Below are 13,545 nucleotides of genomic sequence, written 5' to 3' on the forward strand. Positions count from 1 at the left end.
TTGGCCAGGTTGGTCTTGAACTTCTGACCTCAGGTGATCCACCCACCTCGGCCTCCCAAAGTGCTGGGATTACAGGCATGAGCCACTGTGCTCGACCAGGCCTAAGTTTTATACTGTACCTCAGACTTTTATCATTTTGGCAGTTATTGGACACTAAGTCAAATACTAACAAAGTGAGCCAGTGATTCGCATTTAGCCATTGTTCCTTGTCTATAGCACCTTGGGTAGGAACCCTATGGGAAGATCAAGGCAGGATAAAGCCTTCCTTGGGATGCTGGCCATAACACTATCACAGCAGCGATGAAATCTTACCTTCTACCACTCCCATCCACTGTGTCTTCTGTTGTTAACTAAACATTCAGCTCCTTTCTTGGGGTGGAATGCCTTTTAGTTTATTCTACACCTTGACTGTCACAGGGGGTCAGTAATAGGGGAGAACACAAGTTTCTGGTTAGATAAATCTGGGTCGATTTCTACTTTTGCCACTATTAGTAGAGTTACCCCTAACAAAACATTTAGCTTTTCCAGTGAAGCCTCTGTTTACTCATCTGTGGAGTGGGACTTATAATGTCTACTTGTGTGGGTTAAGAAGACAAGAATTCATTAACCTATTTCCCATTTGCCCTGAGAATACTCATGTTTCTAATCCTAATGTGACATCATATACAATTCTGTTACATTAGGACTAGAGACAAGTTCTGTTTAGAAATAACTTCACAAAGTTTTTATATTTTATTTTCAAGATAAAAATCATTCAGATTTGCTTCAGCTTCAAGGAGGATGTTTATGTAAAATTAAATGAGCACTGGCAACCAGCTGCACCTTTTCTTCTAAATGGGAAATGGGTTAAGTGGTTTAGATGGCTCTCAGCCTCAAAGGGCTGAAGACAGAAACTCTAGGCTCAATTTCCAGAAATGGCTCTCAACACCACACAGAGCTGGTCCATCAGAGGAGCTCCTGCTTCATCCAAAGGCAGGAAGCACTAAATCAGAAGATTGCCTTAGAGTTAGGAAGTCAATGCTGGTCTCAAGCCCACAAAATGTCCTTTTCCTGCCTATCTCTTTGCTCAATTCAAAATCCCATTCATGTGGAGCTAATTGGAGAAATCAAAATCACATTTTTTTTTTTTGAGATAAAACAGACAAAAATTTCTGCTCTTGAGAAATGTATATTTTAAGATGAGACTTGTTAAAAGAGACCTCTGTCTTATTTTGTATGTATGTAGAGCCATGGAAGTCTAGAGCTTTGATGTATGATGAATATGTGTTTCAATCTTCTCTGTTCTATAATCTTGGGCAGCTATTTTAACTTCTTTGAGCCTCAGCTTTCTCAATCCTAAAGTGAAGATACAAATTCCTATCTTATCCTCAATCAGTTAAATGTAGAATTAACTATATGATCCTGCAAGTTCATCCTTAGGTTACATACCCAGGGAAAATGAAAGCATACATCCACACAAAAACTTGTATGTGAGTGTTCATAGCTGCAGTATTCATAATGGCCAAAAGTAGAAACAAGTCAAATGTCTGTCAATTAATGAATAATTAAGCAAAATGTGGTATATCCATACAATGGAATATTATTCAGCAATAAAAAGGAATGAAGTACCAACACATGTTAAGACATGGATGTACCTTTCACGTAGCATATTATGTGAAAGCCAGACACAAAAGGTCACATTTTCTATGTTTTCATTTATATAAAATGTTTAGAATGTGCAAATCCACACTCAGAAGTTAGATTAGTGATTGCCTAGGGCTGGAAGCTAGGGAGTAATTAGGGTGTCATGGTTAAGGGGCGTAGAATTTCTTCTGAGGGTAATAAAACTGTTCTAAGATAGATTCGATTTTAGTAGTGATAGATGCACAACTCTGTGAATTTACTGAAAGCCATTAAATTGTACACTTTAAATGAGTGATTTTTCTAGTATGCAAATTATATTTCAAAAAAGTTGTAGGAAGAAAAAGTTCTACCATGTAGGGTTCTTTGAGGATTAAATAAGCTAGGAATACAATATACCTAGTGTACCTAGTATACATAGTGCCTGGCGTTTGGTAGGTGTTCAAAATATGCTAACATTTATTCTGTTGGTAATCCTTAACAGGCTGGTTTATACAAAAGCTTACAATTATGTTCATTGTTAACATAATACTGATGCATCCTTTCGTAATCAATGTGGGCCTTGAGCAGATAGCCCTTCTTTACCCTCAGTTCCAGCCCTTTCTTTGCTTCTTGAAATTTTACATGTATCACAACCCAGCTCAGATGTCACCTTTTCAAAGCCTCCTTGTTGGTTCAGCTAAAAATCCTGGGCTTTCTGTATAGCATCCCCAACAAGGGGCATTCAGAGGCAAGCTCTGGTCACCATCTGGCTTGTTTCCAAATTATTTGTGAATGCATCACCTGCCCTCTGTTTCTGGCTTGGTGGCACCTGGCACAGAGGGAGTGATCCTGTGAGGAACGTGTTCATAGCACATGTGCTCTGAGTCCCTTGGCATAGCACCTATGGTGGGCAGAATTCTGAGATGATTCTGCTGACCTCTGCCCCCTGGTGTTAATGCTATAATTATGTGACATGGCAAGAGAAATTTTGTAGATGTCATTAAAGTTAGTGATCAGCAGACCTTATGCTAGGGAGATGGGTGGGCCTAACCTAATCACAGAAGCCCTTTGAAAGCAGAGTCTTCTTTGGCTAGTAGCAGAAAAGGCCATCAGAGGTTCATAGTGGGAGACAGATTTGACTTGAGGCTAGTTTTCAGTTACTGAGTTGGAGGGGTCCTTGAGACAGAACTGAGAACAGTCTCTAGGAGCAGAGAGCAGCACCTTGGCTGGCAGCTATAAAGAAGGACCTGGGTCCGGGCGCAGTGGCCCATGCCTGTAATCCCAGCACTTGGGAGGCCAAGGCAGGTGGATCACCTGAGGTCAGGAGTTCGAGACTAGCCTGGCCAACATGGTGAAACCCCGTCTCTACTAAAAATACAAAAATTAGCCAGGCATGGTGGCAGGTGCCTGTAATCCCAGCTACTCGGGATACTGAGGTAGGAGAATCGCTTGAACCTGGAGGTGGAGGTTGCAGTGAGCTGAGATTGGGCCACTGCACTCCAACCTGGGCAAGAGAGCAAGACTCCATCGCAAAAAAAAACAAAAAAAAGAAAGACCTGGGTACTACAATTGCAAGGACCTGAATTCTGCCAATGACCTGAATGAGCTTGGAAGCGGATTCTCCCCAAGAGCCTTCAGAGAAGGGCCCAGCCCAGCCAACACCTTGACTTTGGCCTTGTGGGACCCTAAGCAGGGAGCCCGGTTAAACCCACCTGGACTTCTGACTTATAGAACTATGAGGAAGACAATAGGGATTATTATAAACTGCTACATTTGTCATAGTTTGTTGTGCTACAGTAGAATACAAATATATCCGTCATCTCTGGAGAGCAGTTTCATTCCTATTTTACAAGTGAGGAGACCCAGAGGGGTGAAGTCACTTGCCCAAGATTGCACTGCACATGAATGACAGGGCTGAGCTACAGCCTAGGGCAGGAGTCAACAAATATTTTCTTTTCTTTTTTTTTTTTTCTGAGATGAAGTCTCGCTCTTGTCCCCCAGGCTGCAATGCAATGGCGCAATCTCAGCTCACTGCAACCTCCACCTCCCAGGTTCAATAGATTCTCCTGCCTGAGCCTCCCGAGTAGCTGGGATTACAGGTGACCGCCACCATGCCCGGCTAATTTTTGTATTTTTAGTAGAGACTGGGTTTCACCATGTTGGCCAGGCTGGTCTCAAACTCCTGACCTCAGGTGATCTGCCCGTCTCAGCCTCCCAAAGTGCTGGGATTACAGGTGTGAGCCACCGCACCCGGCCCAAACATTTTCTTTTCTTTTTTTCTTTTTTTTAATTGATCATTCTTGGGTGTTTCTCGCAGAGGGGGATTTGGCAGGGTCACAGGACAATAGTGGAGGGAAGGTCAGCAGATAAACAAGTGAACAAAGGTCTCTGGTTTTCCTAGGCAGAGGACCCTGCGGCCTTCCGCAGTGTTTGTGTCCCTGGGTACTTGAGATTAGGGAGTGGTGATGACTCTTAACGAGCATGCTGCCTTCAAGCATCTGTTTAACAAAGCACATCTTGCACCACCCTTAATCCATTCAACCCTGAGTGGACACAGCACATGTTTGAGAGAGCACAGGGTTGGGGGTAAGGTCACAGATCAACAGGATCCCAAGGCAGAAGAATTTTTCTTAGTACAGAACAAAATGAAAAGTCTCCCATGTCTACCTCTTTCTACACAGACACGGCAACCATCCGATTTCTCAATCTTTTCCCCACCTTTCCCCCCTTTCTATTCCACAAAACCGCCATTGTCATCATGGCCCGTTCTCAATGAGCTGTTGAGTACACCTCCCAGATGGGGTGGTGGCCGGGCAGAGGGGCTCCTCACTTCCCAGTAGGGGCGGCCGGGCAGAGGCACCCCTCACCTCCCAGATGGGGCGGCTGGCCGGGTGGGGGGCTGACCCCCCCACCTCCCTCCCAGACGGGGCGGCTGGCCGGGCGGGGGGCTGACCCCCCCACCTCCCTCCCGGACGGGGCGGCTGGCCGGGCGGGGGGCTGACCCTCCCACCTCCCTCCCGGACGGGGCGGCTGGCCGCGCGGGGGGCTGACCCTCCCACCTCCCTCCCGGACGGGGCGGCTGGCTGGGTGGGGGGCTGACCCCCCCACCTCCTTCCCGGACGGGGCGGCTGGCCGGGCAGAGGGGCTCCTCACTTCCCAGTAGGGGCGGCCGGGCAGAGGCACCCCTCACCTCCCGGATGGGGCGGCTGGCCGGGCAGAGGGGCTCCTCACTTCCCAGTAGGGGCGGCAGGGCAGAGGCGCCCCTCACCTCCCGGACGGGGCGGCTGGCCGGGCGGGGGGCTGACACCCCCACCTCCCTCCGGACGGGGCAGCTGGCCAGGCGGGGGACTGACCCCCCCCACCGCCTTCCCGGACGGGGCGGCTGGCCGGGCAGAGGGGCTCCTCACTTCCCAGTAGGGGCGGCAGGGCAGAGGCGCCCCTCACCTCCCGGACAGGGTGGCTGGCCGGGCGGGGGGCTGACCCCCCCACCTCCCTCCCGGACAGGGTGGCTGCCGGGCGGAGACGCTCCTCACTTCCCAGACGGGGTGGCTGCCGGGCGGAGGGGCTCCTCACTTCTCAGACGGTGTGGCTGCCGGTCGGAGGGGCTCCTCACTTCTCAGATGGGGCGGTTGCCAGGCAGAGGGTCTCCTCACTTCTCAGACGGGGCGGCCGGGCAGAGACGCTCCTCACATCCCAGACGGAGCGGCAGGGCAGAGGCGCTCCCCACATCTCAGACGATGGGCGGCCTGGCAGAGACGCTCCTCACTTCCTAGATGGGATGGCGGCCGGGCAGAGACGCTCCTCACTTTCCAGACTGGGCAGCCAGGCAGAGAGGCTCCTCACATCCCAGACGATGGGCGGCCAGGCAGAGACGCTCCTCACTTCCCAGACGGGGTGTCGGCCGGGCAGAGGCTGCAATCTCGGCACTTTGGGGGGCCAAGGCAGGCAGCTGGGAGGTGGAGGTTGTAGCGAGCCGAGATCACACCACTGCACTCCAGCCTGGGCACCATTGAGCACTGAGTGAACGAGACTCCGTCTGCCATCCAGGCACCTTGGGAGGCCGAGGCTGGCGGATCACTCGCGGTTAGGAGCTGGAGACCAGCCCGGCCAACACAGCGAAACCCCGTCTCCACCAAAAAAATACGAAAACCAGTCAGGCGTGGCAGCGCGTGCCTGCAATCGCAGGCACTCGGCAGGCTGAGGCAGGAGAATCAGGCAGGGAGGTTGCAGTGAGCCGAGATGGCAGCAGTACAGTCCAGCTTTGGCTCGGCATCAGAGGGAGACCGTGGAAAGGGAGGGAGAGGGAAACCGTGGGGAGAGGGAGAGGGAGAGGGAGAGGGAGACCGTGGGGAGAGGGAGAGGGAGAGGGAGACCGTGGGGAGAGGGAGAGGGAGAGGGAAAGGGAGAGGGAGAGGGAGCCCAAACATTTTCTATAAAGTTAAATATCTTAGGCTTTGTAGGCCTAAAATATTTACAATTTGGATCTTTACAGAAAATGTTTGCTGACTCTTTTAGGATCTTGAATCTGAGAATCTTGTTTCTATTGGTGTTAAGGATGTGCTCAGGTATCTTTCTATAAAGATACTCCTGCTACAGACCTTGCTGGGCCTTGGCTGCTCAATGCAGGCCTTGAGACATCCCTGTGGAAATGTATCATGTTCCTAGGCAGGGAACAGAGCAACCCACCATCACATCGCCCATGCTGGCCATGACATGGTGGCCTACTGCGTGCTGTTTGGAGATGGTATGGGGGTGGGGACAGGACATGACATGTCCTTATCTGCCCTCCAGATGCTGTACACAGGGGAGCCAGATATATAAGCAAATAATTAGCATGCATGGGCTATGGAAAGGTGCTCACGATGGATCGCGTTCAATAAAAAACTATATGCAATGCATGCCCAGAGTTTTGTAAAATACACGTTAGGAAAAAGTTATATCAAAAATGTCACAGTGATGGGTGGTCTCTGGGTGGTAATGAGTCTTAAGTCACTGGAAAAGAACACTGGACCCCTGTCATGGAGGAGGGAGAAAGGAGGTTCTTCCAAGAAGATCGTGGATTCTCCCATTGCTTCTCTCCTACTTACAGATTTTAAAAAAAAATAGCTAATATCACTAAGCACTTACTATAAGCCAAGCACTGTTGCCAAGCATATTATATAATAACTCATTTAACCTTCATGGCATCTCTACCAGACCTATCTGATTCCAGTGCTTAGTACTTGTTTCTCCAAGTGTGGCTGCATTTAGGGGAATGGCTGCATTTAGGGGAATGTTTTTCCTTCTTTGTAGGGTTCGAAACTGTTCTTTATCTGTGAAGGGAGATATTCTGATTTCTTTTAACTGACTGATATTTTCTAATTTTTCTGCAGTTTCCAGCGTTTTTTTTCTTTTTGAAATGGAGTCTCACTCTGTTGCCCAGGCTGGAGTGCAGTGGGACCATCTCGGCTTACTGCAACCTCTGCCTCGCGGGTTGAAGCAATTCTCCTGCCTCAGCCTCCTGAGTAACTGGGACTACAGGTGCATGCCACCAAGCCCAGCTAATTTTTGTATTTTTAGTAGAGATGAAGTTTCACCATGTTGGCCAGGATGGTCTCGATTTCCTGACCTCGTGATCCACCTGCCTCGGGTTCCTAAAGTGCTGGGATTACAGGCCTGAGCCACTGTGCCTGGCCTAGCTATCTTTTTTCCACTGGAAAAAAGAAGGAAGGCTTGCAGGTTTATTTTTGTCAGCATGTCGAGGGGTATGATGTATGGACCTGGAAAGTCCTGTGAAAGCCTAGAAGAGAGACTGGTTCATACCACTTTAGGAAACTGAAGAGAAGTCACCCACAGAAGGTGACCTGAATTTTAAAGGAAGTGCATGAGTTCACCAGATGAAAGTAGAACTTTTGTAGCCAAGGTGTGACATTGGACCCGGGACACAATAAACAGTGAATTCAGGTGCAGGAAGTGAGACTAGGAGGTGGCCAGGGACCTCATCACAAGGGTGTGAATGCTTAGGAACTGGGATCATTCCGAGGGCAATGAGGAGCCACTGAAAGGCACAGCCAGGGCTAGGCGTGGTGGCTCACGCCTGTAATCCCAGCACTTTGGGAGGCCGAAATGGGCGGATCTCCTGAGATCAGGAGTTTGAGACCAGCCTGGCCAACATGGAGAAACCCTGTCTCTACTAAAAATACAAAAAAATTAGCCAGGCATGGTGGTGGTCGCCTGTAATACCAGCTACTCGGGAGGCTGAGGCAAGAGAACTGTTTGAACCCTGGAGTCGGAGGTTGCAGTGAGCCCAGACTGCGCCATTGCACTCCACTCTGGTCAACAGAGTGGGTCTCCATCTCGGAAAAAAAAAAAAGGCACAGCCAGGTGAGGGACTGGTTGGGTGCTGTTTTGGTAGCTCAAGCTGGTGCTTCATGAAGGGCAGGCAGCCTGGGGACAGAGAAGCCAGTGAGAGGCAGGAGCAGCAGCCCAGGCTGTCACTGAGGAGGGAACAATGTGGCAAAAATGGAGAAGTGCATAGGAGTCTGGAAGGTCCAGACAGATGTGGGAACCCCACCTCCTCTCCCCACTCCCCACTCACTTATTAGCTGTGAAACCCAAGCAAGGCACTGCCCTCTGAGCCTTTATGACTTAGCCACTTTTCACTAAATGTGAAAAGTGCCTGACTGGTGACCAGTAATAAGTAGGTGAAGTGGTAGCTCCTTTCCCTGCCCTGTTGAGGCGGAAGCTGGTGACCAAGGGTCCCCTCTGAGTGACCCAGCTGGGGGCAGGGAAAATCTGAGGCTGCTTGTTCAGAGAGGGTTACCACTATGCCCAGGCAGCACGGCAGACTTGCTGCTGGGACCAGTTCTAGAGGTCAGAGACCTGGAGGGCTTGGTGTCTGACGGCTGAACAAACAAACAAGCTGGTTGAGGCGAGGTTGCCGTGAGCCGAGATCGCGCCATTCACCCCAGCCTGGGCAACAAGAGCGAAACTCCGTCTCAAAAAAAAAAAAAAAAAAAAAAAAAAAAAAAATGCCGGTTTTGTCAAAGCAGCAGGTGGCAAACACTGAGTCAAAAGACTTTCCCGGCCGGGCGCGGTGGCTCACGCCTGTAATCCCAGCACTTTGGGAGGCCGAGGCGGGCGGATCACAAGGTCAAGAGATCGAGACCATCCTGGCCAACATGGTGAAACCCCGTCTCTATTAAAAGTATAAAAATTAGCTGGGCGTGGTGGCGCGCGCCTGTAGTCCCAGCTACTTGGGAGGCTGAGGCAGGAGAATCGCTTGAACCCGGGAGGCGGAGGTTGTAGTGGCCGAGATCACGCCATTACACTCCAGCCTGGGCGACAGAGCGAGACTCCGTCTCAAAAAAAAAAAAAAAAAAAAAAAAAAGACTTTCCCCTCTTTGGGCCTCAGTTTCCCTTTCTGTAAAATGCAGGTGAAGAGGCATGAGCTCAGGATTCCTAAAGCCCTACGGGGCTGAGCAAGGACGGTGCTCTGCGTTTGCCTCCCTTCCCCCAGCCCGCCCGAGAGGGTTTGCTGGGGCAGGGTGGCCCCCGGGACGGGTTCCAGACAGTTCCAGGCGCTCGGGTCCGCAGCTGTGCTACCCCCGCCGCCCGGGACGCCCCGTCCCCGCCAGAGCCCTCTCACTCTAGCTTTAAAGAGGGCTGGGGCCGGGTGCAGCGGCACCTGGAGTCTCGGTGGAACCCGGCAGCGGTGGGCGCGGACCCCGGAGAGGCCGCCCCGAGCCCGAGCACCCCCTGACCGGGCGCTCACCACGGGTGTTGGGACAAGCAGCGGAGCCTGCGGGCTGGAGCCAGGCTCGGACCCTCCGCGCCAGGGCGGCCGGCCGAGCGGACGCAGCTGGCAGTGGCGGCGGGAGAGCGCGCCGGACCCGCCCGGTGCCCAACCCCGTGGCACTTCGGCTAGCCGGGCAGCGGCGCTGGGGACAACGCCGGGCCTTCTGCAACGAGCGCCTGCGTGGGACTCCAGGGGCCGGCGCCCCGCTCCGCTCCCCCCAGGCCTCAACCCCGCTGGCTACCCGCGCTGAAACCTCACCTGCCGCCGGCTGCAAACGGACTGCGCTCCAGGTGGGTGGAAACGTCCTTCTCCTACTTTTCTGGGCGCACTCGGCTCCCTGTGACGCGATCCCGCTTGCACCCTTGCCCTTCACGTTGACCGCAGTGGCTGGTGGGCAGTGGGGGACACCCTGGGCTCCGCCTGGGTTTTCTCTTGCTGGTGACTTGGGCCGTGGCGCTCAGTGTCCCTGGTCGTTAGACAAGGGTGCCTTGAGCCACTTGTTGCTCAGGAGGTTTCTTCTTTACAGAAAGTGGCCCCCCACACGCCCTTCCTGGTGGCAGGAGCAGGGCAGTGGGCAGCGTTTCTGCCCTGCTCCATGGGGCTGGGGGAGGAGGCGGCTCTCCCATGCCTGCTGTCCGGACAGGGGCGGGGCCTTTTTATCCGCAGACTTTTGCTGAAGACACTGTCCCCGGCCCCCGCCCCCACGCCAGCGGCAGAGAAGAGATCCAGGCTGGCCCCGCTCCTGGTTGGTGGGCACGGCAAGCTGGAGGGGGGGCAGGTACTAAGTGTTGCTGTGGAAATAAAAATCATTGTAACAGGAGAATAAATGGTTTTCGTATATTTTAATTCTATCAAAAGGATATTCTTCTGCCCATTTGACAGAGGAGGGCACCAGGTGGAGAAGCTTCATAACATGAGGGCCAGGGCCCATCCTCTGTCCATCCCTGTGTAACCTGCTTCCCTTACAGCTCGCTGTCTCACGCTCTCATCTTCATAACCTGCATCCCCTGGAGCAGAGATTCGAGCTCAGAGGTGTTGAGCAGCCTGTGCAAGGTCCCAGAGTTCAGAGGAGGAAGGACCACCATAGTGACAGGGAGTGACAGGTGGAGCCATCTGGTCAGGGAGCACCCTCCCCTGGCTGGAGGGAGATGGCGACAGCCGCAGACAGGCTTCAGGGAACGGGTGAAATGAGGGCCCTGGATGGGAGCACAGGGCTCCCTGGAATGGGGCACAGGCCTAGTAGAGGCTTCCAGGTGATAGGAGTTTGGGGGGAGGACATTTGAGGGAGGCAGGGCCACCCTCCGAGGCCCTGCATGAGTGCTAGGGTTGGGGGTGGGACTTCTCAGGGACAGGGGAGTTCCTGGCTTGCCCTGGGGTGGGCTTATGCATTCCAGGGCAGGTAACTCTTCTTTTCCTAGCAGGGTACAGGTTCTGGAGGTACACAGTGTAAGGGACCAGTAACCTGCTTCACCAATTCTCTGATATGGCTCAAGGAAATTCTTGGGGTGGGACACCCTGCTGACAGTTACTGCAAAAATAGTCACTGCAAAACAAAACAGGCTGTCCTTCATCCAGTAGACACTGACCCTCTCCACGTGCCCCTAATCCCCCAGATGGCAGGTTAGCACGTGCCCTGCCTGCCATGAGGGAGCCACATGGAAGGAGGGAGACCCACATAGAAGGAGATGACCATGATGCCACGTGAGACCATGCAAAGGGCAATTGCAGGGACTGGTCCAAGGTGTGGGAGAGGTTAAGCCAGTAAGGCAGGCAGTGCATTCCAGAGTGAGAGCTGCCTATGCCAAAGACTTAACACCTGCACCCATTCACAGCATGGCCTCAACTTTATGTATTAAAAGATAGTGGCTGGGCATGGTAGCTCATGCCTGTAATTCCAGCACTTTCAGAGGCCAAGGTGGGCAGATCATGAGGTCAAGAGATCGAGACCATTCTGGACAACATGGTGTGTTGGGAGCAAGCCCCCCAAAGTCTGGCCATAAACTGGTCCCCAAACTGGCCATAAACAAAATCTCTGCAGCACTATAACATGTCCATAATGGCCCTAACGCCCAAGCTGGAAGGTTGTAGGTTTACAGGAATGAGGGCAAGGAACACCTGGCCCGCCCAGGGTGGAAAACCACTTAAAGGCATTCTTAAGCCACAAACAAAAGCCTGAGAGATCTGTGTCTTAAGGGCGTGTTCCTGCTGCAGTTAACTAGCCCAACCTATTCAATTAATTTGGCCCATCCCTTCGTTTCACATAAGGGATACTTTTAGTTAATTTAACATCTATAGAAACAATGCTAATGACTGATTTGCTGTTAATAAATACGTGGGTAAATCTCTGTTCAGAGCTCTAAGCTCTGAAGGCTGTGAGACCCCTGATTTCCCACTTCATACCTCTGTATTTCTGTGTGTGTCTTTAAGTCCTCTAGCGCCGCTACGTTAAGGTCTCCCGACCGAGCTGGTCTCGGCAATGGTGAAACCTCATCTCTACTAAAAATACAAAAAATTAGCCGGGTGTGGTGGCACGTGCCTGTAGTACCAGCCACATGGGAGGCTGAGGCAGGAGAATCGCTTGAACACGGGAGGCGGAGGTTACAGTGAGCCGAGATCACACCACTGCGGTCCAGCCTGGCGACAGAGCGAGACCCCATCTTAAAAAAAAAAAATAGTGATAAGCTGGGCACGGTGGTTTATGCCTGTGATCCCAGCACTTTGGGAGGCCGAGGTGGGTCGATCACTTGAAGTCAGGAGTTTGAGACCAGCCTGACCAACATGGTGAAACCCTGTCTGTACTAATAATACAAAATTAGCTGGACGTGGTGGTGCATGTCTGTAATCCCAGCTACTCGGGAGGCTGAGGCAGGAGAATTGCTTGAACCTGGGAGGTGGAGGTTGCAGTAAGCCAAGATCATGCCATTGCACTCCAGCTTGGGTGGCAAGAGCGAAACTCCGTCTCAACAGCAAAAACAACAACAAAAATAGTGATAAACTTGGCTGTGCACACAGGCAGGGATTTGATTCAGACTAGAGCTGGGTCCAAATCCAGCAGCAACCTTGGACAAGGGGTCACCCTAGGAGTCCCAGTGTTCTTGGGACATAACACTATTGTGAGGAATAAGTGAAGAGATGTCTGTAAAGTGCTTAGCGTGGTGCCTGGCCTCTAAGTGCCCAGCACACACCTGGTGCCACCATCGTCCTGTGTGGTGTGGAGAGAAAGGGAGAAATGCACAGGGCGAGGGAGAAATGGACAAGATACTTTATATGGAGATTATGCTCATCCGTGAGAAGCAAGATTTGTGGGGATTTGTATTTTTCATTCTCATTTTCCTGTGGCTTTCTCTTTTTCCCACAATGAGCAGCAGCTATTGTACTGATAGAAAGTAAAATGTATTGTAAGTTGCCTTGTGCAGGTGTGCCCAGATGTGAGCTCCTCTAGTGCTGACAACCCTGCTGTACCCGGCTACAGGCAAGATTCTTCACCATTTGGGGTTCAGTCTCCTCATCTGTAACATGGGAATTTTCTCCAGCCCAGCCACCTGCCTCAGTGTAGGGAGGCGGGTGAGATGCTGGGGATAAAGAACTGTCGAGTATTGTATCACACAGACAAGGGTTACTGTTCTTAATTTGCTTGTGTGTTTCCCCCAAAGTGTTTTTTCCTCTTTTTTTTTTTTTTTTTTTTTTTTTTTTTTTTGAGACAGAGTCTCCCTCTGTCAACTGGGCTGGAGTGCAGTGGCACAATCTTGGCTCACTGCAAACTCCACCTCCCAGGTTTGAACAATGCTCCTGCCTCAGCCTCCAGAGTAGCTGGGATTAGAGGTGCGTGCCACCACACCCGGCTAATTTTTGTATTTTTGGTAGAGATGGGGTTTCACCATGTTGGCCAGGCTGGTCTCGAGCTCCTGACCTCAAGTGATCCACTGGCCTCGGCCTCCCAAAGTGCTGGGATTACAGGCGTGCGCCACTGCGCCTGGTCAAGTGTTTTCTCCTCTTAACAGCCTTTCCTGGCTGTCAACTTTGAGGAGTGGCGGGTAGTCAGGTTCTTTTTCTCTCTCCATGAAAATGCTTTGATCTGGAGACAGGAAGTACTTGCCCCCAGGACAGATTCACAGGAGGCGAACTGCAGGGAATTTACAAATGGCATTGTATGTGTCCAGTAGTCT

This window comes from Pan troglodytes, chromosome 20 (genome assembly GCF_028858775.2).
Source record: "Pan troglodytes isolate AG18354 chromosome 20, NHGRI_mPanTro3-v2.0_pri, whole genome shotgun sequence".
Taxonomy (NCBI): Eukaryota; Metazoa; Chordata; class Mammalia; order Primates; family Hominidae; genus Pan; species Pan troglodytes.